The 21600-nt window shown below is 38.8% G+C and overlaps 2 long non-coding RNA genes across 2 annotated transcripts; both read right to left on the bottom strand.

Moving 5' to 3' along the window:
* Positions 1 to 1593: 1593 nt before the first annotated feature.
* On the bottom strand, positions 1594 to 3414 carry LOC309492682. The gene is made up of 3 exons (XR_014203653.1): positions 3342 to 3414; positions 2242 to 2451; positions 1594 to 2108 (listed from the first exon to the last, which is right to left on the bottom strand). It is a non-coding gene; the product is annotated as an uncharacterized lncRNA (long non-coding RNA).
* A 1141-nt stretch (positions 3415 to 4555) lies between these two features.
* LOC309493532 lies at positions 4556 to 7411 on the bottom strand. The gene is made up of 3 exons (XR_014203970.1): positions 6452 to 7411; positions 6103 to 6297; positions 4556 to 5981 (listed from the first exon to the last, which is right to left on the bottom strand). It is a non-coding gene; the product is annotated as an uncharacterized lncRNA (long non-coding RNA).
* Between the last annotated feature and the right edge of the window lie 14189 nt (positions 7412 to 21600).

Here is a 21600-nt window from a genome sequence, read left to right as displayed (position 1 = left end):
GAGCGATCCTGGGTCAATTCAGGGGATATCCTGGATCCCACACTCTCTGAGGAGTTTCACCGGATGCACCCGGAGAAACCGGCCCCTCGACTTCGTGGAAGACCCCGGCGTCGTTTGCCTCCTCGCGTCAGGAGCCGCTCGCAGGGGGAGGGCTCTGTTACAGAGGCGGTTCCCGTACCGCCTCCTCCGCACCACCGGAGGGATCCGTCTCCAGAATATTAACCACTCTCTCACGAACTCAAATTCCCATCATGCATCTTACCTGGGACTGATTGCACCTCATTTACACACACACATATAAACCACTTCCACACACAGCTCTCTGCGAAGTCTTGATTTGCCTCGGCCATCACTACTGAGCGTTATTCCCAGTGTATTGCTTTCTGGATTCTTACCTTGGACTGTTTACCCGTTTCCTGATTGTATCTCTGCCTGGCCTGACTCGGATTGTGTATTGGACTCTGATTATTGCTGCCTGCCCTGACCTCTGCCTGTTTCCTGGTTATTCTCTGTTTTCTCTCATTTGCCCTGTTTGCTGTTATTGACCCTGCCTGTACGACTATTCTTAATAAAAGCTGCAAATGGATCCCACTGAGTCCGGTGCTTCGTTACAGCTACGTCAACAGAGGCAACAAGCGTTTACATAAACAAACGAAGATGCCGTCGTCTCAGGTTGTGATATCGATTGCCTGGGCTCTCTTTATCTTTGCACGCTTGTGTGCCATCAGTCGAAGACATCGTAGAAGAAGATTGTTTCTCAGATGCATACGACTGCTTACGGATCAAGTCATGGTACGTATGTTTCATTGTATTTAACGGCGGCGACACCATAGCTAAGCAAAACATTAGCAACCGGCTAACGTTAGCCTACTATTCGTATGTTGTTGTTGTAGCTACGATCTGAGGAAAACACATGCATTTTTATCCATGTATGCGTTCATTTTGTGATGTAGTTTCAATATCATAGTCAATATCATGTACCCAATTGTTATGATATTGACTTTGCTTCATAGTTGAGGGTCACTGTAAAAACTGTTACTTAGATTCAACTCAAAAAAATTAAGGCAACATTTTCCAACTACTTTTTGCAAGTTTAGTGAACTAACTGATATTTTGAGTAAGGACAACTTAATAATGTGCATTTCAATGTATGCAAAAATATTAAGTAGCATTTTCAGAAAAAGCCAATAAATTGAGTACAATCAATGTAAAACATATCAGCATATTATACACATTAGACTTAATTAAAATAGGTAACATTTAAATGAAAAAATACTAGTTAATGTCTTCTGATTTATTAATTTTGACCAATTTGCCCTTTGTTTTGGAACGGCTTCAAATAATTAGGTGCTACTATGTCAATTTCCAACATTTATTAAATCATTGCAGCTTATAAACTGCTGGTTAGTAAAACACATTTACAGTACAGTGTGTACATAATATTGAAACATTTTAACACTTACATTACAGTTTACAAGCATGATCATCTCCTCAACTTAAAAAGTACAGCTTAGTATAATACCTTTACAGCGTGTGTAAATATTTTTAAACATCTTTAGTTAAACATCTCACTGATCCCACTAACTGACCAGTTTTTAAAGTGCAGCTTCACAGCTGGGCTATTTTGTGTGTATAAAATATAAACTTTTTTCACACCAGAAAGTATGACCTGCAGCATAGTATAAAACATGACAAGGACAAACCATTATAACATCCTGAAAAATTCAATGTTATGTCCAATGTATAATGATGTTGAACAGACAAAGAAAACAGATGTTCACAAGTGCAGAGTGACAGTCTGTCATGTCTGAGTGCCTAGGCAAGGAGCTTGTTTTTCAGAGTCATGAACTTGGGGCTTGGTTTTGGGCACAGTGTGTCAAGTCCCATGAAAAGTCTTTGAAACACCTCAAATGTTTTTGAAACCTTGGATGGATACTCGAGATTAAGTGCATATGTCAACCCAAGCAGCATGCTTTGGCCAGATTTCCAAGATTGGTAAGGACTGGTATTCCCTCAATGATGATTCCTACTGCATCTGGCTCACGGCAGACATAGATGCTCATATCCTTCTTTTTCAGGTCCTCATGAACAGTGGTCTCTGCAGCCCCCTTTGAGATAAAAATGAAGTATTTAAGACAAACAATCTCATTTGTTGATGGAAAACAAATATGTGTTCAAAAAAATCTCTTCATTGTAAAATCCAGGGTTTTGACACAAAATGCAGGTAAATGAAAGACTTACTTGTGGTGAATTAAGGGATTTAGCTTCTGGGTGGTATCTTGAGAGGCGAGAGTGGAAGGTACTCCAGGATTTAAAAGAACATGGGCAATCTATATGAATACAAGGCAAGGCATGGCCGTGTCCAAAGGTCCCCTGATGCAGTATACAATGCTTTAAAATGTCACTCTTTCCTTGTACCACAGTGCTGCACAATTTACAGGGCCATCCCATCTGGGGAGAGAAAAAAAAAGTTAGTTAGCCTTTTGAATACAAGTGTGATGAAAGCCCTTTAAAAAATACACTTAAAATACAAGTGAAGATTATCCTGCTGAACAAAACAAGAATGATTAACTTTAGTTCATTGCAGAACTTATCTTAGAAAATAATCTGAAACCTCATGTAAAAACCCCACTGAATTTTTGTAATGATATCATCATACAGCGCCTACAGGCATAACTAATTACAATATTGGGAGGAGGGATGTTAATACAAATAAATTAGTCAAAAAAAATATTTTCACTTAAACAAATTGTTTTTAAATGCATTAACAAAATATAAATATATCAAGAGGCAGGAGTTAGACATCTGCCAATAATTACAGAGCAATAGAAATATGAAATTTGGGTTATGAGTTAGGCCTATGCATAGAGTACATTGTGAGCGTACACATTTGTGAAAGATGAACTGCCGTATATTTGCCTTAACTATGCTTTACCATAATTAAACAGCTTTGGACTAATTGATAATCACTCAGCTAACGTTAAGTTAGCTGTGGCTTCGTGTGTGTCTGTAACTTACGTCCACTCCTAAACTATGTCGAAGCAACGACAATGTTTTTGAAGTTAGAAACACCTCTGAAACATTAAACTATCACACAAAGACAACATAACTTATACATTGCACACACATGTAGATTTATACAGTATGTGGCTCAAGTTAACGAGCTGTTTGAGATAGAGCCTATTTTTTACAGTCTATGGATAGAGCACATTCAAATTTGGCGGGTCGCAAAAGTTTGTAGGAAACAGAGCTAACGTAACATTATGCTTTTGCAGATTGCACAACACAAACACGTTAATTAGGGTAAAATCAAACTTTTAACAATACAAAGAGTTACTTACATGGGGTACGTGAAGTATAAATTATCCGGCTCCGTGGAAAACCCTGGTCGAATAAACTCCTGGAACAGACGAGTGAACAATTGTTCTTCCGTTGCTGCGGGTGGGCGGGTCGTGTCTTTTTACGTCTGGTATAAACTTTTAAAATGAGTTTTGTAAAATCAATTTATGGTGAAGTCCAATGAAATTAATTTTATTATAGAAAATATTAAGTTACGAAAATATTCACACTTTTTACTTATTGATAACTCAAAAAAACAAAGAAAGAAAAATAAATTAATTTATTGGAATAAATATAGTTTTTAAAATGAAGTCATATGGACGATAGCACTGAACGACTTTTTACAGTTATGTGCGGTTTACTGGGGAGGGTAGATGTAACCTTTTTGACTCGGCCTATTAAAGGGATAGTTCACCCAAAAATTAAAATGCTGTCGACATTGTTCAAAATATCTTCTTTTGTGTTCAGCAGAAAAAAGAAATTCATACAGGTTTGAAACAACTTGAGGGTGAGTAAATGATGACAGAATTTTCATTTTTGGGTGAACTATCCCTTTAAAGGTTTGAACATGTTTTTTTTTTTGTTCCTCCAGGCCGATCGTCCACCTATGTACTGCAGAGTGGATGCGACTGTGCCCATCTTGCGCTTATGGTTTGACGAAGAGGCTGAAATAAAGCAGGACCTACGCCTGACCAGGAGAGCCATGATCAGCCTGCAGAGGCTTCTAGACAGGAATCAAGATCATGGCTGGGGAAATCAACTAGAGGTCCTCATATATACCTATTGGTTGGCACACGGACTCTCCTACCGGGTGGTGGCAAAAGTTTTCAATGTCCCCAAGGCAACAGTATATCGAGTAATACACAAGGTGGCACAGAATATTTGGAACAATTTAACAACATGAGCTGAGAGCTGTGGGTCACGGATTTGTGGCTCTATCAGGGACCCCTGCATTCCACAACGTTGTAGGGGCGATAGATGGCACACACATTCGGATTAAACCACCAGAACTACATCGTCTAGACTACCTTAACTACAAAGGCTTTTACTCCATCAATATGCAGGCCGTATGTGATGCAGATGGAAGGTTCCTGGACATCTTCGTGGGTTACCCAGGGTCAGTCCATGACACCTGCGTGATGAAAAACAGCTCCTTTTACACATCTGGACGTTACCCCCCGCCAGGATACATTATTCTGGGTGATGGTGGGTACCCCTGCCTCCAGACCCCTATATGCCTGCTCACACCATACAAAGAGCCAGTACGTGGACGATTGCAGCAACGCTTCAATCACCGACATTCAAAGGCATGCAGCATAATTGAGCGGGCCTTTGGAGTAATGAAAACAAGGTGGAGGTCAACTCTCTTCCGGGCACTGGAAGTCAAACCTACCTTTGCACCTCAGGTAATTGTTACATGTGCATTCTTACACAATGTGTGCTTGGACAATGGGGACACACTGGATCCTGACGAGGATATTGCCAAGGACGATCTTGACCCCCATCCTCCCCATGAACCAATGGCACTTAACGAAGCCTCAGGGAATGTTGCACGAGACGCACTGGCTGCCCAAGTTTCCAGGGATGTGCTGGCCACATGAAGAGACATGTTGCACTGTTGATTTTCCTTCATGAGAATTATATATATGTAATATATTTAATAATTTCATAGTATTTTAATATTGTTCTTCTACTGTCTTGCCCCAATTTCTAAACCATTGGCATTCATGTGTTTGTATTGTTATATAAATGTTATTGTTTAACATATTTTCTCATTGCATTTTTTTTAAAACAATAGTCTGAGAACTAAGTTTTTAATGATGAGTAGGCATGTTCTTACCTTGGTGTTATTTTTTGTTTCAGGAGTGGAATGGGGTGGGGTGTAGTGGGATTTCTACAATTGTTTGCAATAAATATTTTAAAACACACTACATATGGTGACTATGCTTCGTATTACTGTAGAATTTATCCACATCTAGAAAAGCCTTTTTATAAGAACAACATTTATTGATCAACAGCAGTAAATATTACAACACATGTAAATATAACAATAATACATATTCAAATATAAATGAAACTCTTAAAACATTAATATATTAAATTAATATGTAAACAGTTGTGCAATTGAACAGGTAATTTTTAGAACAATAATATATATTCAAATGTAAATGATATAAACTCTTAAAACATAAATATATTTCATTAATATGTAAACAGTTGTGCAATTGAACAGGTAATTTTTGTAAATTATATAAATTCTTAAAATAAATATTTTCATTAATATGTAAACAGTTGTGCAATTGAACAGGTAATTTTTGTAAATTATATAAATTCTTAAAATAAATATTTTCATTAATATGTAAACAGTTGTGCAATTGAACAGGTAATTATTTTCACATCTTTTCAATCATTCTTTCAAAGAGGTCTAAAAACCTCTGTGACTTCGCCTCACTCTCTTCATGGCGCCTTTGCTCCTGAAGGGCCTCCTCGATCAGGTACTCCATAATAGGATTGGACCTCCTCCTAGATGTCATGGCACTTGTTGCTGCTGGGGTACTGGTTGGCATTCTACTGGGTCCTGTGTCAGGGGTCCAGGATGCTGCTGTGGTGGAGAGCTCTGAGGTGGAGGGCTCCACAATATCCTAAAGAAACAAGGCAAATCGTGTTACTTTTTAGAAGTTTTCAGCAAATATCTCCTCATGAAATTTAAAGAGAATGTTTGTGAATCTGATGTTAGTGGAATTCATGAAAGTACTGAATTACACGGTAAATGATTAGCGTCACCATGAGGATTGTCATGGGATCCTCTGCTCCTGGTTGGAATGATGCCACCACCACAGGGGGGTCCATCGCAGGCCGGGCACCCAAAACCTTGTGCATGTCTCCATAGTACTGCCATGTAGCAACAGTGACTTCACCCTGGTCTGTCCCTGAGCCGGTTTTTGGAGTCCTCAATTCCTGACACACACACACACACACACACACACACACACACACACACACACACACACACACACACACACACACACACACACACACACACAATAAACAAGCAGCTAGTTGATACATTCATTAGGCAATTGGAAATTATTTTAAACTGGACATCATATACCTTGTATTTTTGTTTTAAATTCTCCCATTTTTTGGAAGCCTGCTGTCCAGTCACCTTGCCCTCTAAGCCAATCTCTTTCACAAATTTCCTGCATCACATCCGACAGGTCAAACATTCAGTATTTTAAGCACAACACAGAAATAAAAATTCAGAAAACAGACGCAAGAATATGATTGAACAATTAATTACTTACTCCCATTGTTGTTTGGCCGTTGTTTTGGACTAGGGTAAGGGGTAAGACAAAGAAATGAGATGCAGCCTCAGAGTCAAGCATGCTTCAGTGTGTGTGTGTGGTAAAGGAAACTGCACATCTACGCAATTCATTCACAATTCAAGCTGTTCAAGCTGAACATGCTTACTCTCGTGCCCAGATGTGTTCTCAGATACCGAAATTTGGCACAGATTGACTTAATGTGAATCGGTACTCTGTAGTACCGAAGTAATTCGGTCGATGCCCTTAAAAGTACAGAGTTCGTTACCCAACCCTAATATTCAGCATTTTATCTTCGAGGAGGGCGCCCATGCTCACGTTCCTTGTGGTTCTGGCCTTGCTTTCACCTCATTATACGGTGCCCTTTTCTCCTCGGTGCCCTCACAGGATCGTTCTGCCAACCCCACCACCCTTTCCAGCGGGTTCAGGTCTGAATCTCCACCCGAGGACATTGCGACACTGGTTTGCATCCTCTGAGGAGGTTAGGAGCCAACTCAGTTGTTCCCTTCCGGTCATCCGTGTCAGGGCGCCGAGTTGACTACTCGCAATACACCAGAGGCCAGTCTCGAGAGACTGGTTCCCTTAGTAGACCATCTGGCAGCGTGGGAACTTCTGCCGAATGTACTCAATGAGTCCTGCAGACTGTATTGAGAGGCTAAAGAATTCAGTTCAGTTCTCATCCGCCTCAATTCAATGGGGTCCTTCCCACAGTGTTTGGCCCCACTTTCAATAATTCAATGCAACTTTGACAATCACTTACTGAATCAAAGCACTTTCGCTATGTTCATTATTCTTTCTAATGTAATGTCAGGGTGCTGTACAGAGAGTCCACTGATACCAAAGTCTCCTCAGCTGGCATAAAGGTGAGGACAGGTAGGAAGTGGAGGGCTCAGGAGGCAGTTGACCAGGCTGAAGTTGTCTAAGTTATGGAAAGCGGAGCCACACCGGATCCAGTTCCTTATCCAATCAGTCTATGAGGTTCTCCCCAGTTCAAACAACCTCTTCTCCTGGGGCCTGATAGACACCCTTGCATGCCCCCTATATGACAAAAAAAAGAGGATCCCTGGATATTAAGCTGCTGCCCTAAAGCCCTGGGAGAGGGACTTGTCGGTGGTGCCACATCCAGGTGCTAAGGGTCATCACAGAAGCCATCAGCACAGGGATCTCTCTCAGCAGGCACCAGCAGCCAGCACAGCACTCAATCACATTTGTCAAGGCTGGAGAGAAACCACCACGGTGCAGGAACCCAGCAGTGGGACTTCTGGCAACAGCTTGGTGCTGGCAGCTAAAGATAGACCTGGGATAGCAGCTCAAATTCCCAGAAACCATCACCATGACCATGCTTAGGCCTGACATAGTCCTCATCTCAGAATCATCAAGGCAGGTGGTCCTACTGGAATTGACTGTGCCCTGGGAAGACCGAATGGAAGAGGCGTGGAACGGAAGAAAGCCAAGTACGAGGAGTTGGCAGGTGAATGCCATCGTAGGAGATGGAATACCCGCTGCCTCCGCTTTGAGATTGGCTGCCGAGGGTTTACCGGCCAGTCGCTCTGCAGGGCCATCAAGGTCCTGGGTATCAGTGGACTGCACAAGAAGAAAGCCATCAGGAACATTACGGATGCTGCCTAGAAGGCATCTAGATGGCTCTGGATCAAAAGGGGTGATCCTGGCGCATTGTTGGCGCGATGCTATTTTGAGGCAACAGAAATAGACTCCACCATTGACCGACTGGCGCAATATATATATTTTGCTTGGAGCGCGTTAGTAATGTGCACCTATGGGGGGGTCCACAATGTGCATACACTCTGCTTATTAAACACACAGGGATGCACAGCAGCACCCAAACTTGCCAAATATTTAAAATAAAAGGATTACAATGTAAAATATTATTATTGTGTACATAAAGATATGGTGGAATCCGGCTTGTCCCGTAGATGGTCTGCTTGCGCACTTTTACCTTGCGCACGAGCAGTTCCGTTTGCGCTCTGGAGACGGCTTCGGTCTTTCCACTATCAAATTCCGTCATGTAAATAGCGAATCTGCCATGGCGTGAGCGCAACTGGCATTTAAAGGGAATGGGAGATGAGACTCTGATTGGTTTAATGCACGTAAATCCCAAAACACATTACTCATTAAGAGAATAGGGACAACCCTTTTAGACCATGCGCCTGGCGCGCCTACCATTTTTCCCATTGTTAAACTAGCAAAAGTGGTTTCGGACACGTCCTAAGTGAACCTGCGCTTTAGACCATGCGCTTAGATCGTTAAAATAGGGGCCAATGTGTCTAGATTGCAGCTGTAAGGTGTGTGTTAAAATCAGCGGAATGTCCTTAAACACTTAAACACTGGAACCGTTCTCTTGGACATTTTAAACAGTGCGAAAAATGATGAAATCTTGTTGGAACAGTGGATTACGGAGGGGGTTCTTTTTGTAATTTTTTTTTACAAAAAATACCATCCCCCTCAAATCGAGCTGATATTCATGTCAACAGCATGAATGTGAGTGTGATATTGTTTTATTGCTTTTACACAACAGTTGGCGACAGTCCATAAATAAGAATTAAACAGTGAGTAACTCTCACTGTTTTTGGCAACATAATATTGCCAATTGCTTTGTCTTTTTTCAGCTCAGCTAACAAAAATAGTTTCAAACGAAGGCACAGCAGAATAGACAGTTCTGAGTGGGGTTTTGTACCTGAATGAACCAGTGGTTTTCCCTCAACAAATCAGTTGAGTGAATGATTCACTGACTTAAAAGACCACCACATTTGTTGCTCCTGAATGAATCCATTTTTGAACAAATTCCCTTTTAAATAATAGAACTTTCTAGAATGAGTTTTATTTTATAGCAGACTAAGGGTTCTGAGAAGAGTTTTTTACCTGAATAAACCAGTGTTTTGAACCGGTTTAATAATTTAATTCACTCAAACGATTAAACCGGTTCAAAACACTGACTTCAATGACTTAAAATATCATCATGTTTGTCATTCCTGAATAAATCAGTTGTTGAATGAATTGGTTGAATATTTCAACTCACTCATAACATATAGTATTTTTTTTTACCACCTGCATGCATAATGATGTGATCTACAGAAATAGGACTGATACAAATGGTGAAAAGTCCCAGTGCTGTTGGACTGTTATAACAGCACTCCTGAAAAAAGTACATTAAAATTACATAGCAGTGCAGCTTGCGCCAAAATTCTGTTAATGGATGTTTTAAATAATATGACTTTGAAGAATGAGTTTTATTTGGGCTGAAGTCCAATGTAGCAGTGTCCTAGATGTGTTTCATAAGTCATGTAATAGATAATGATTGACCTACAGTGTGGGAGTTCCAACAGTTCAAGGAAACAGCCAAGAACTGACTAGAGTTGTTTGTCATGGTAGATCAGTTTCTTCCCATGTTTTCACAAGGGGTTTGGCAGAACCGGGCTGATTTGCATGAGTCTCATCACTCACATTCTCAGGTATACGGATATAAAGAACTCTGACTCTGCAGGTATCATTAATAAAAACTAGAAGGAATGATAAAGATGGCCATAACCTAGAACTAAACCTAGATCTGGACTGCCAGTTGTAAACAGATCTCCCCTGCTGGGTAATGGGAGTGAGCCAGCAACTGGAGGGTTACTGACATCACAATCCATCTCTGCCGTCAATATGTCCTTGAGAAAAGCACTTATAGCCAAGTTGCTTCATGGTGACTGTCCATGCAATTAATCTAGTGTAAGTTCAATTGAAAACGTGGCTTCTAAGTCAAAATGTTCAATTTTAAAGGTGACATCCTGCATTAGAGATGGCTTGGCAAGAGAGAAAGCTCAGATTTGACAAGGTGAAACATCTGGTACTTAGTGGGTGGTAAGAATACAAGTAGCCACTGGCAGGTCTGCAAATATACTGTACATGTGCTTTCAGAAGCAGGGAAAAAGGAGAAAAGAGACGTGACTCTAATCAAAGAGTGAAAAAGTCTAAAGTCATACAGGGCCAAATAATACAATGTGTGGCTAGCATAATAATGGATCAACTACTGTCCTCTTGGGCACACCATTTAATACTTTTAATAATTCAAGTATGGCCAGTTGGGCAAGTGCATTACATTAGAAAAGCAATGTGTAAAAATATATGTTTTAATATTGTTGTTGTTGTTGTTGTTGCTCTTGTTTATTTACACATAATAGTTCTTAAAATCCATCATAATAAGGAATAGATATTTAGTATAGATATTTCACATTGTCAAAATAAACTAAATATATCATGCATGTCTTTGGAGGGTTGATATTATTATATTAATCAATACAGAATTTAATTTAATATAAATACACTACCGTTCAAATGTTTGCGGTCAGTACGATAAAAAAAAAAAAGAAATTAATACTTTTATTCAGCAAAGATGCATTAAATTGATAAAAAGTGACAACAAAGACTTTTACATTGATACAGATTTCTATTTCAAATAAATGCTGTTCTTAAGAAAAAAATATTCATCAAGGAATAAAAAAGAAAAAGAAAAAAACATGGTTTCCACAAAAATATTGAGAAATAGTTTTTTTAACATTGATAATAATAAGAAATGTTTTTCGAGTGAGTTTTTTGGCTGGTCAAACTTACGCTTTGCCATCAAATAAATGTCAAATATTGTATTTTTACTGTTTTTTTATTTATTTTTTTATAATTGACCCCCAATTTTTTTTTTTACTAGTGTAAATGTCATTAATTCATATTAATACTCAAATTAATTGTGGATCTAAGTAGATGAAAATCTACACAGCTAATTTTGACAAACAATTAAAAGAGTTAATAATCAAAAGAATTGTGGCATCACTCCAGATGCCCTGCCAAAGCAATACAGTGGCAAAATAATTTCTGGCCCAGTTGAAGTCAATTAATATTAAATGGCTTATCTATAATTCAGCCATTTATCTGAGATACATGTTTGTTTATCTGGGTTCTGCATCTGCAACCGCACTAAATAGTTTAAATTCAACTTCAAGCTAATTCACTTCATGTATTGTGAGTACCCTGTCGGTGGGCATCACTCTGCAGGAAAAGCATAAACCCTGGAATGGAGGAAACACCTGTCTGGGAGCATTACTCTCTACTGGTGCCAAACTATATTTGTCAGAGGTCAGCCTGGGGGAGCAGCTCACTGGTTAAGGTTTTAAACAGTGCACAGGAAGATGACACATAATTACCGCAGCTAAGTTTTGAGGGTCCCTTGTTTACTCTCGCAAACCAACAGCAATAGCGGGGTCTTTGGCTTGATTGTCAGGCTTTGCCATTGTTTTCCGGCTCTGCCCTGAAGCAACGGAGCTTAATGGTGCATCACAGATGACACAGCCTTCTCTGAGTGGAAGGGGGTGCAAGGGGGGAGAAGAACAGAGGGGAAAGAGAGTGCAGGGGCCTCCATAGCTCGCACAGCCTCCAGGCATAGTGGCAGTATGGTGTTAGTAATGAGAGTCCTCCAGCAGAGCGGGGACCAGACACTCTGCCTTTTCCACTGCAGCAGATGTCACCGCAGGGACAGCTGAATAGTAAAGAGGCACGGGCCAACCTTCTTCTCCTGCGCTATGATACAGATGCTGAAAGAAGAGCTTGGTTCTCAGCTGTGCTTAATTACAGTGCGACTGCATGAGTGTTGTTTGCAGGCCTGTGAAAAGTAACAGGCTAAAAACGAGGACAATAATTCTACCCCGTGGTGCTGGAAAGAGACTATTCATCACTCACACTGCTGTATGGATGGCAAAAACAAATGGATCACCGTCCAGAGTCCAGACTGAAAGTCACAAGAGTAGAAAAAGTGGTGTTGTAAATGGTCTTTATTAAATCCCCTTTCACTGATTTGTTTGTCATTCAAATGGATTATCAGAATAACTTGAGTTGCACTTTTTAAGTAAAATGCAGATATTAAAAATCACATATTCGTCATGAACTGTACACATCATAGCCTGTCTTAATGGCTGTAAATGTTGTGTAGTGGGAAAATCTCAAGGTTTGTAATCGGAAGGTTGTTGGTTTGATTCATGCCATGCATGAAGAGCACAACCTTATAGCTAAACTTGGATTCAACAAACACAATATGGCTGAAGCTGCTTTGTCTGGAACCACTTGATGTGGTATCCAACTTTTTTTTATTCAACCAAATTATTATATGCAAATTTAAATAATAAAGTATAATACAATAGTGTTCAATTTGGTTGTGAAGCACCATGGTAGAATGAATGATTATCCACACACATACACAAAGAAAATCCAAACAAAGATGTTTGAAAGAAAAACATAGTAGGTGTTCAAGGGCTGATCCATGTACGGATCACCGCGCCGTACTAGATCTATTTTAAATAAATGACTTCCAGTCTGACATTTTTGAGAAATAAAGAAAGGGTGTCTTTAGAATCACTAAACAGATATGAAAGCTTTAGCGTAAGTTCTGTTAGGAAGACTCAATCGTTGCGTCACTTATTACCTCCACATCTAACCAATCACGTGCTAATACTTGCAGTATAAAAGATTGGTACTTACACATGTCTGAGTTCGCAGATGCTGACGCTGCCAATTACCTCCATCCTTCCCACCTCCACCAAGATGGTCCCTTCCCATACCTCCCGGGGGTCGGCTGCGCCCCTGCTTTCTTCTTCAGGCAGGAAATGCAGTTTCCGCTACCCTCGGATTGCACGCTATGGACAATGCGAGGGTCAAAGAACTTTATAAATATTTGCTTGCTGGGCTGTTAATAAATATATGCTTTGTTATATCATTCTTACGGACTCCCGAGTCTTTCTGGTAGAACTGCAAATATCATCAGCTTCCTCCAACACTTCACTGTCTGCCATTGGTCAGTCAAACAGATTGATCCGCCCCAAACTCAAGGTATACAGCATGTTTTATGATAGAGTTCAGGGCATTTTTCAGGGCAACTCAACCTACAAATGGATTATTTATAGTCGTCTTTGCATTTTAAGCTGGACATTTATTTTAACATCGGAAAAATTCCACATTAAAACTTGCCCCCTTAAGTGGCGTACATAAAACAGGCATATTTTCATTCTTGTATGTGCTTATTACTTTCTTTTCCAGTTTGGAACAATCTTTTGGTCTAGTTTCACAGGCATACAGGTGAAGGTTTTCTGTTTCCTTCTAAAAGTAGACTTTAAATTTCAAGCCACATTAATCCTCTTTTGTGCCTCTTAGCAAAGATACTTGTCTTTTGTAAATCTTTGTCTCCCTCAGACTCTCTAAACAGAGAGACCCTATATCATTTCATGCCTCTCAATAGTTAAGCCTTCTAAGCAATGATTGTGGTCCTAAGCAGAGTGCCATGAATATCTTCTTCTCATTATCTGTGACATGACATAGCTTTGTCAGTGGGAAGTTGCTATACTGGCTGACAGAACTCAGGGTCTGTCCACCGAAATTTGCACCATTCTGCTTTGGTTTTCTCCGGGTTGTTGACAGGTTCCTCTGCTCCTCTTTGGCATATTTCACAATGAATCTTTCAGATTGAGCCCCACAACTCACTAGAAACTGTTCACTGCCACATATCAGGGTTTCAACAAACAGTGCAGCCCTTGTTGTGTATACTCTGGGGTTTCCTTTCCCCATTGATCTGTCATTTCCTCCATTTAGGGCTTTAGCAACATAAATTATGCTCTCTAATAAACAGAACAATATGAAAACACAGAGTTTATGATGCAACTATTTTGCCAAAAATAATTGCATTTACCACTAGAGAGCATTTTATGCATTAATTAAAGCGGTGTGTATGCTGAAAGATGCCAAAGCTCATCTGGTATTCATCAGAACATGCTCACTTTGATTTAGAATGCAAAAGGGCATCACAGAGCACACTGTGTCTATTCACTCATTACCATCATTGGGCCACTCTGGGGTTTTTTATAATAAAAAATTTAAACCAGACTTTACAGGACAGCAGGATAACACAGAAACCTATTGTGTATATGGTGACAAAGATGTTTCACAGATCTTCTCTTATGATAAACTATGCAGCTTAATACTGTATAGGCTTAGGCTGAGGAAGAACAAAGGTATGCTTTCAATCTAAATGTGTCTAGTTACTTTCAGAGGCACGTTCAGATGAGGTCTCCAGAAGGGCAACGAGCATGACAAACTCTGTCATGTGCTAAATGTCACTTCTTGGCCTTATCACAAGATTACTTTGATGGCAAGTTATCTAGACATCAAACTCATGGGCTTAGCTCTCACACTTTAAACAGGATCACATCTTTTACCCCTCTCAGAAGTTGCAAAATGGTTTTAATAAAAAATAAATACAGTTAGAAATCACTGCAAATGGTTGATCAAGTGTCTTATTCAATTTAAATGTCTATTTAAAGTTAATCAGGTTTTTTTTAATTTTTTTTTATTACATAATTGTAATTATGACTGCGAAAACACAGAGGGACTGGGATTTTCTTTAGTGACTCTTCCTACATCATTAGGTGGTGTCAAGTGGCTGATTTGAGTAATTCTGTTTTAATAAGTGATTCATTCAAAACACTGATTCTTTCAGGTCTTTAAAGTTATTGAACCATTCACTTAGCCAATTTGTTTAGAAAAACTGGTTCATTCAGGATTCAGGCATAAAGAAATTGATTTATGCATGAGTCATTGAATCATCCACTCTTCTGGTTCGTTGACAATACTGATTCATTCAGACGGTTAATTCTGCCATGGCTTTATTTGGACCTGTTTTTATTGGAAGACCAAAAATTCACTAAGTAACTGCCAATATTGTGGATATAATGTAAGTTTCTCAGTATTAATCTCATGTTTTTTGAACTGTCATTGAATCCTCCATTCTTTGAACCATTTATTCAATCGCTTAACTCAAAACACAGATGTATTCAGGAATGAAAAACATGATGGTATTTAATTTAAATCATTTAATTATTTAAAAAACTGGTTCATTCAGGTAATAAACAAGTTACTTATTAGTGGGTCATTGAATCATCAACTCTTCTCATTCATTCACAACACCAAATAATTTAGATGGTCAATTCTGCCTGTATTTGGAACTGTTTTCGTTGGTGGAGCAAAAACAGACAAAGCCGCTGGTAATATTGTATTTAGAATGTAAGTTCACACGCATTCGTTAAAATTTAAGGCTTACAACATATGGGTAAACGTGTTTTATTGATCCCTGCGGGAAACTTAGGTGCAGGGTAAAGCGCACAAGATATATATCCTCTAATGGTAATTAAACAAGGCGGACCATGCAGTGCTGTAGAATTACATACATTACAGTCAGAGATATGAATGTGTTATCCATTAATGGGTTCTTGCATGGGAAAGAGTGACCTTGTTCAATGTCATTACTTCTGACAAGGGAAACTGCAGGAGTAATGTGTGGGGCAGCACGTGAGAAGGAAACAGCGTTGTACAGCCTAATGGAAGCAGGCAGGAAGGATTCCCAGTAGTGTTTCTTAGAGTAGAGTGCTGGAACAAGCCGACGGCTAAAGGTGCTTCAAGATAGCGGACTGTGGAGAGGGTATGAAGAATTCTTTATTATGAGCTCCAATTTTGTCATCATCCTCTTCTTTACCACTTCTCTACCACAGTCTGGGGTAAAGTATCTAAACTTCCTCACAGTTTGTTTTGTGCAAATCCATGTTTCTTCCTGTGCAGATTAGTTTACATGTTGTAATATCAGACAGGATACAAAGAAGCTCTTAATTGTTATGCATTACATGTTGTTTATTTTTGAATTTCCCGAGGCATAAACAAAACAAAGGCTACATTTGCATGGATCTGGTGATTGATCACCACTCTGCAAGAATTCCGTCCCCATCCACATGAGACGTGATGTTTCATTCGCGACCCATAAGTCACTTCGTGGCATTGCACGACGGCGCCTGTGACAGTAGCGTGAGTTGAGAGCCGTACCCCTGATCTGTCTGAGACTGGCATGTTCAGCAGAGTCGCTGTTGTTCTGTGCTGATCCCATTAGTTTAACAGCATGGAATAAAAAGTGTCTTGGTGGGAAAGACTGACTCACCACCCTATCCTTGTCTCTCGTCAAAGGTTACTGTGTGATGTCACAAAATGGTGAACTCTTCCATTTCTTGGCTCTTGGGAGGTGTAGAGTCCCAGTCATTCTGTCAACACAAATGTGTTCTGGTACATATGCTTGTGTGAAACACCAGCAAAGGAGCAATTACTCAACAGAAGATACCTTTTCAGTGGGTCTAAACATAGTATCTATGAGATAGAAAAATCAATGGAACCAAATACTGGAAACCATTTAGGCGAAGCCTAAAAATGGACCGAAGCATTATAGCAACACAAATAATATGCTGTAATATCTCACACCAAAAGTGTAGCAGGTTTAGAGCAATATAAATGCAATTAGATATTATTCATTTATAATAACATTTAAATGTAACACTTTAAAAAATAAATAAATTTGTTGCTATTATGGGTTTCATAAAACTAACAATAAACAACCTAATTTATGAATATACTATTGTTCATTGTTCATATTAGTTAGTTAGTAGTACTTTACTTTATTGTTCAGCCTTAGCTGAAAATTGGTCTTTGGTCTCACCATCCAATCACAAAAACTATTTACACAACATCCACCCGATACATCTAACGATACACAACATCCACAATATCAAAGATTAAAATATTCACATTTCCTACCTCTTATTCAAAAGACTTATTGCATTTGGTACAAAAGTTTGTTTATATATTGCTTTAATCGCTTTTGGTGTTCTGTAACGACGTGATGGTAATAATTCAAAAACATGATTCAAGTGGTGTGTTGTGTCTCTTGTTATAGTCAACGTTTTTTTTCTGAACAGCAATTTGATATAACTGAGTGACTGACTTTTGCTTAGATCCTATCATTTTAACTGTTACTCTTGTAATTCTGTCTAATTTTACTTCATTCACATGTAACTCGTCCGAACAACACAGTTATATTATCCCCTAAAACACTCTCAAATAAACGTATTCATATAAATTATATTTATATAATTATTCATATCAATTCATAATACACACACTTAATTTATACAACGTGAAATATTAATTATGCATTATTATAGAAATGAGTATTAACAAAGACTGTATATAGAGGAATTTGTATACATATTAATATACAGTAAAATGTTATGTAAAACTATTGTTCATCATTTCATATTAGCTATTGCATTAATTAATGTTAATGAAATGTTACTCAGTTTTGTTTTGTTTGTTTGTAAATGTTAAAATGTTCATAATTCCTGCATGTGTTCTGAAAAGATATTGAGCTTTTACTACTAGTACTTTAGGTACTAATCACTGTCTGTAATGGATTCACAGGAAAAGTAATCATTTGCATTATATTTGATTATTTATGTATTTTATTTATTCGCAATGGTCTGAGAAACCGTGCAACTTCTTTCCATGCACTAACTTGTCACCATCTTTTGTGCCTTTTTTTCCGGAGTGCACTTCGAACACGGTGACTTGTCGATAAAAGAGCGTTTATAAGCCATTAGTCTGGATGTATATTGCTTCGACAACATTTGAGAGGTGAGTGGAGGTGGAAGCACTTACAGTCCATGAGAAGACAGACAAGCAAGGGCGCATTGAAGATCTATTGTGTTTCAATTCATTGCAGGTGTAAAAAAACTTTAAAAAAACTAAACTAAAACTACATTAGTATTCCTGATGTCAGCAGTGAATCCTCTCTTTTCGATCAGTACCTATTCAAGGTTTTGTACAGCTTCACGGACCGCCCCAGGGACTTTATCCCGGCCAATCATTGACATAGCTGACATAAAATGCATTGAAGATCAATGATTCCAGGCATAAAAGTTGAATTCCCAAGCAAATATACTTGTTCTTCCCAGGATAGAAGATCTGTTAGTAACCCACCAACTTGATCAAAGATACTCTTGGGCATTCATCAGTTATAACAGAATCTCTTTATCTCATGAAGATGTGTTCAACATTCACTTCCAGCCCATTCCAGTTGTTTCAATCCAGCACTGTGGATAAAAATATCCAGTGATTTTTTTCCTCTGACTTCACTGAGCAGGAGCTCAACATGGCTTGCTTTACCTTAGACTCCCTCAGAACTCAGCCATCCACACACACCCACGCTTACAAATTCGTGCAAAGTGAGGGGTTTAATCCCTCAGGGTGTGATGGAGTGAAGAGAGGTAATGCGCTTGAGGGTTGACAATGGTTAATTTCATAAAGTTGCAGAGAATCGACAGAGTCTACGCAGTAAGAGAGAAGCACTTTTCTAGGCAATACATAAAAACAAGTTATCAAAAGCCACTTCAGCTGTAATGAATTTGAGCTCTGCAGGGCTCAATCAATAGGCACCCCAATAGGTGCTTTATGATACAGTTCATTGTATGGTCGGTGCTCAAAAACATTGCATTAAATCCACCATATAAAGAAAGTGTTCATGACATTTCACCAGCCAGCTCTTTTCTTCAGCAGGGAGTCATAGGTAGCACTAGCATCTGCTCCAAACATCAAAACAAACCACATAAAAGACAAAAATAGTCATTCTTCCCTGTCTCTCAAGCAAAATGGATCATTACAGATCCATATTCTGCCATTTAGATCCAATACCTCCGTTTACCTCCATTAGAGGGCTCTGTGGAGGATCCAAGAAGCAGATGGGCCCAATTAAAGCTTACAGCCTGTGTTGAAGTCATGCTTGCAGGCAAAGAGAATCGCATCGCCATTCTAGCTAAGAGTACTGATGTTCGGTCTTTGGGGACAAAAAGTAGGTCAGGAAAAGTACCATTAAAAAGTTCAGTATTAAAAAAATTGGTGAAAAATCTAGCAATGTAGAAATTAATATTAACAAAGACAAGCTTTATATATAGAGAAATGAATATCAATATTCATATAAAAAGGTATGTAAAACTATTGTTCATCATTTCATGATATTAGCTATTGCATTAAATAATGCACATTTTTAATTTATTTTTTATTTCATTTTTTAAATGTTAACAGATTACACTAGAAGTCCTGTTATTCCAACACATTCTGGGAAGGCATGAGGTGAATTAATTTTTTCCTTACAGAAATAAAATAATCTGGAGCCTGTATGTATAGAGAGCAGTATGTGAGTAGGCCTATTATGTATGTTAATTTCTTACTATTCCATACGAGAAATTTCCAGGATGTATCTAGGCTGTGGAAAAAGGGCTGCATTTCACTTGAAGGAGATAGCATTTAGGATCTACTTTGTTGCTAGATTTTTAGTAACCTATGAAGGTATATTCTGTTTTCAGTGATGCCACTCTAATAATTTATTCACTTTATGTAAAGGTGTCAAAGCCAGTGGGTGATCAGAATTGTAAAATTTGATAATGTTCTGCTGTTTTGACAAGGGAGAGAGGAAAGGTCAGTGAAAATGCTGCTCCCTACTGTACATTGCAAAATACTGCAGCCGAGTTTAAAAACAGTTTATGCCACATTCAGAAATATCTTTATTTAATAACACTAGGGGGATTGCAAACTTGAATGTGCTTAAATCAAATGGCATTTCCTGCATCACTTTATAAAGCATGCAGGTAAACCTTAAAAACAATGTCTCTAAAGAAAATCCTACACAACTTTTTTTCCTAAAATCAGAGCCTATATGATGCAAGACTTAAGCTTTGGTGACTATGCGTTGTGGCCGTTTATTTACACAACAACGGAGTTTTGGGGGCCTGAAAACGCAAACTTTTGAAGAAGTGTAAGTTTTTTGAAAACGATACCTTTATCGTCTCCGTGTAAACCACAAAAATGTGAATTTGTGAAAACAGTGACGCCATGTGCATGCATATTACGTGTTCAGTCTATAGGCGTGTATAGTCTTTCTTTACATAGTGGCTCAACCTTAAGTTTATCAAGCGACGAGAATACTTTTTGTGTGCAAAAAAAGAAAAGAAAAAAAGAACAACTTTATTCAACTATTCATTTTCTTCTGTGTGGGCTTCATGAGAGCGCAACAACGCATGCGCGAGAACTGAGAAGATGACACTCACGATAATTTGATGGGAAAGTGTGACAGGTAAGCCAATAATTTTGCGGCATTGGTAAGACACTTTTACGTTTTCTTGTTGGTTTCTCATTATTCGGATATCCAGGAAATGCACACTTTAGAACCATTTTAAACAATACATCAAGACTCATCTGCGTCATCTTCTCAGTTCTCGCGCATGCGTCGTGGCGCTCTCGTGAACTCACGTCAGAAGAAAATGAAAGAAAGTCTGGGTTTTTTTCGTTTTTTTTCGCACACAAAGAGTATTCTCGTCGCTTGATAAACTTAAGGTTGAGCCACTATGTAAAGAAAGACTATAGATTTAAAGACTCCTAGCTCCATACATATCCTTTTTTTAGGAGTTTGTCCTTATGGGTGATCTAAACAGAAAGCGATGCATTAGGACGTAGTGTATATTTTGTTGGTAGTACCAGTTTGCAACAATTATTAGTTAACACTAAGTTGTTGTTTGGCTCTGGGTCATGGTGCAAAGGACCCTAGGTTGATTTTACTCCGAACCATCCCTTTAACACCAGTAAGACAAAATGTATCCTTTTTAGCCAAAAACCTGTTACCAAGACTCCACGTACAATCACCTGCATGAACGGTATGGCTCTGGAGTATGTCAAAACATATAAATACTTATAATACATCTGGTTGGATTCATCCCTATCATTCATTACACACATCAATAACCTTCAAACAAAAGTCAAAGCTAGACTAGCTTTTCTTTTCCGCAATAAAGCTTCCTTTACTCATGCTACCAAATGCACCCTCGTTAAGATGACAGTACTGCCAATTTTGGACTATGGCGATATTATCTACAGAATGGCACGAAACACAGCCCTGAAAAAAACTTGACACACTCTATAATTCAGCCATCCGTTTTGCCACAAATGCACCCTTTCACACTCATCACTGTGGCCTGTATAAACA

The sequence above is a fragment of the Leuciscus leuciscus genome, assembly GCF_965113295.1.
Source record: "Leuciscus leuciscus genome assembly, chromosome: 2".
Lineage (NCBI taxonomy): Eukaryota > Metazoa > Chordata > Actinopteri > Cypriniformes > Leuciscidae > Leuciscus > Leuciscus leuciscus.
Note: the sequence above shows the minus strand (reverse complement) of the source record. Positions and strands in the feature narration are given on the sequence as shown.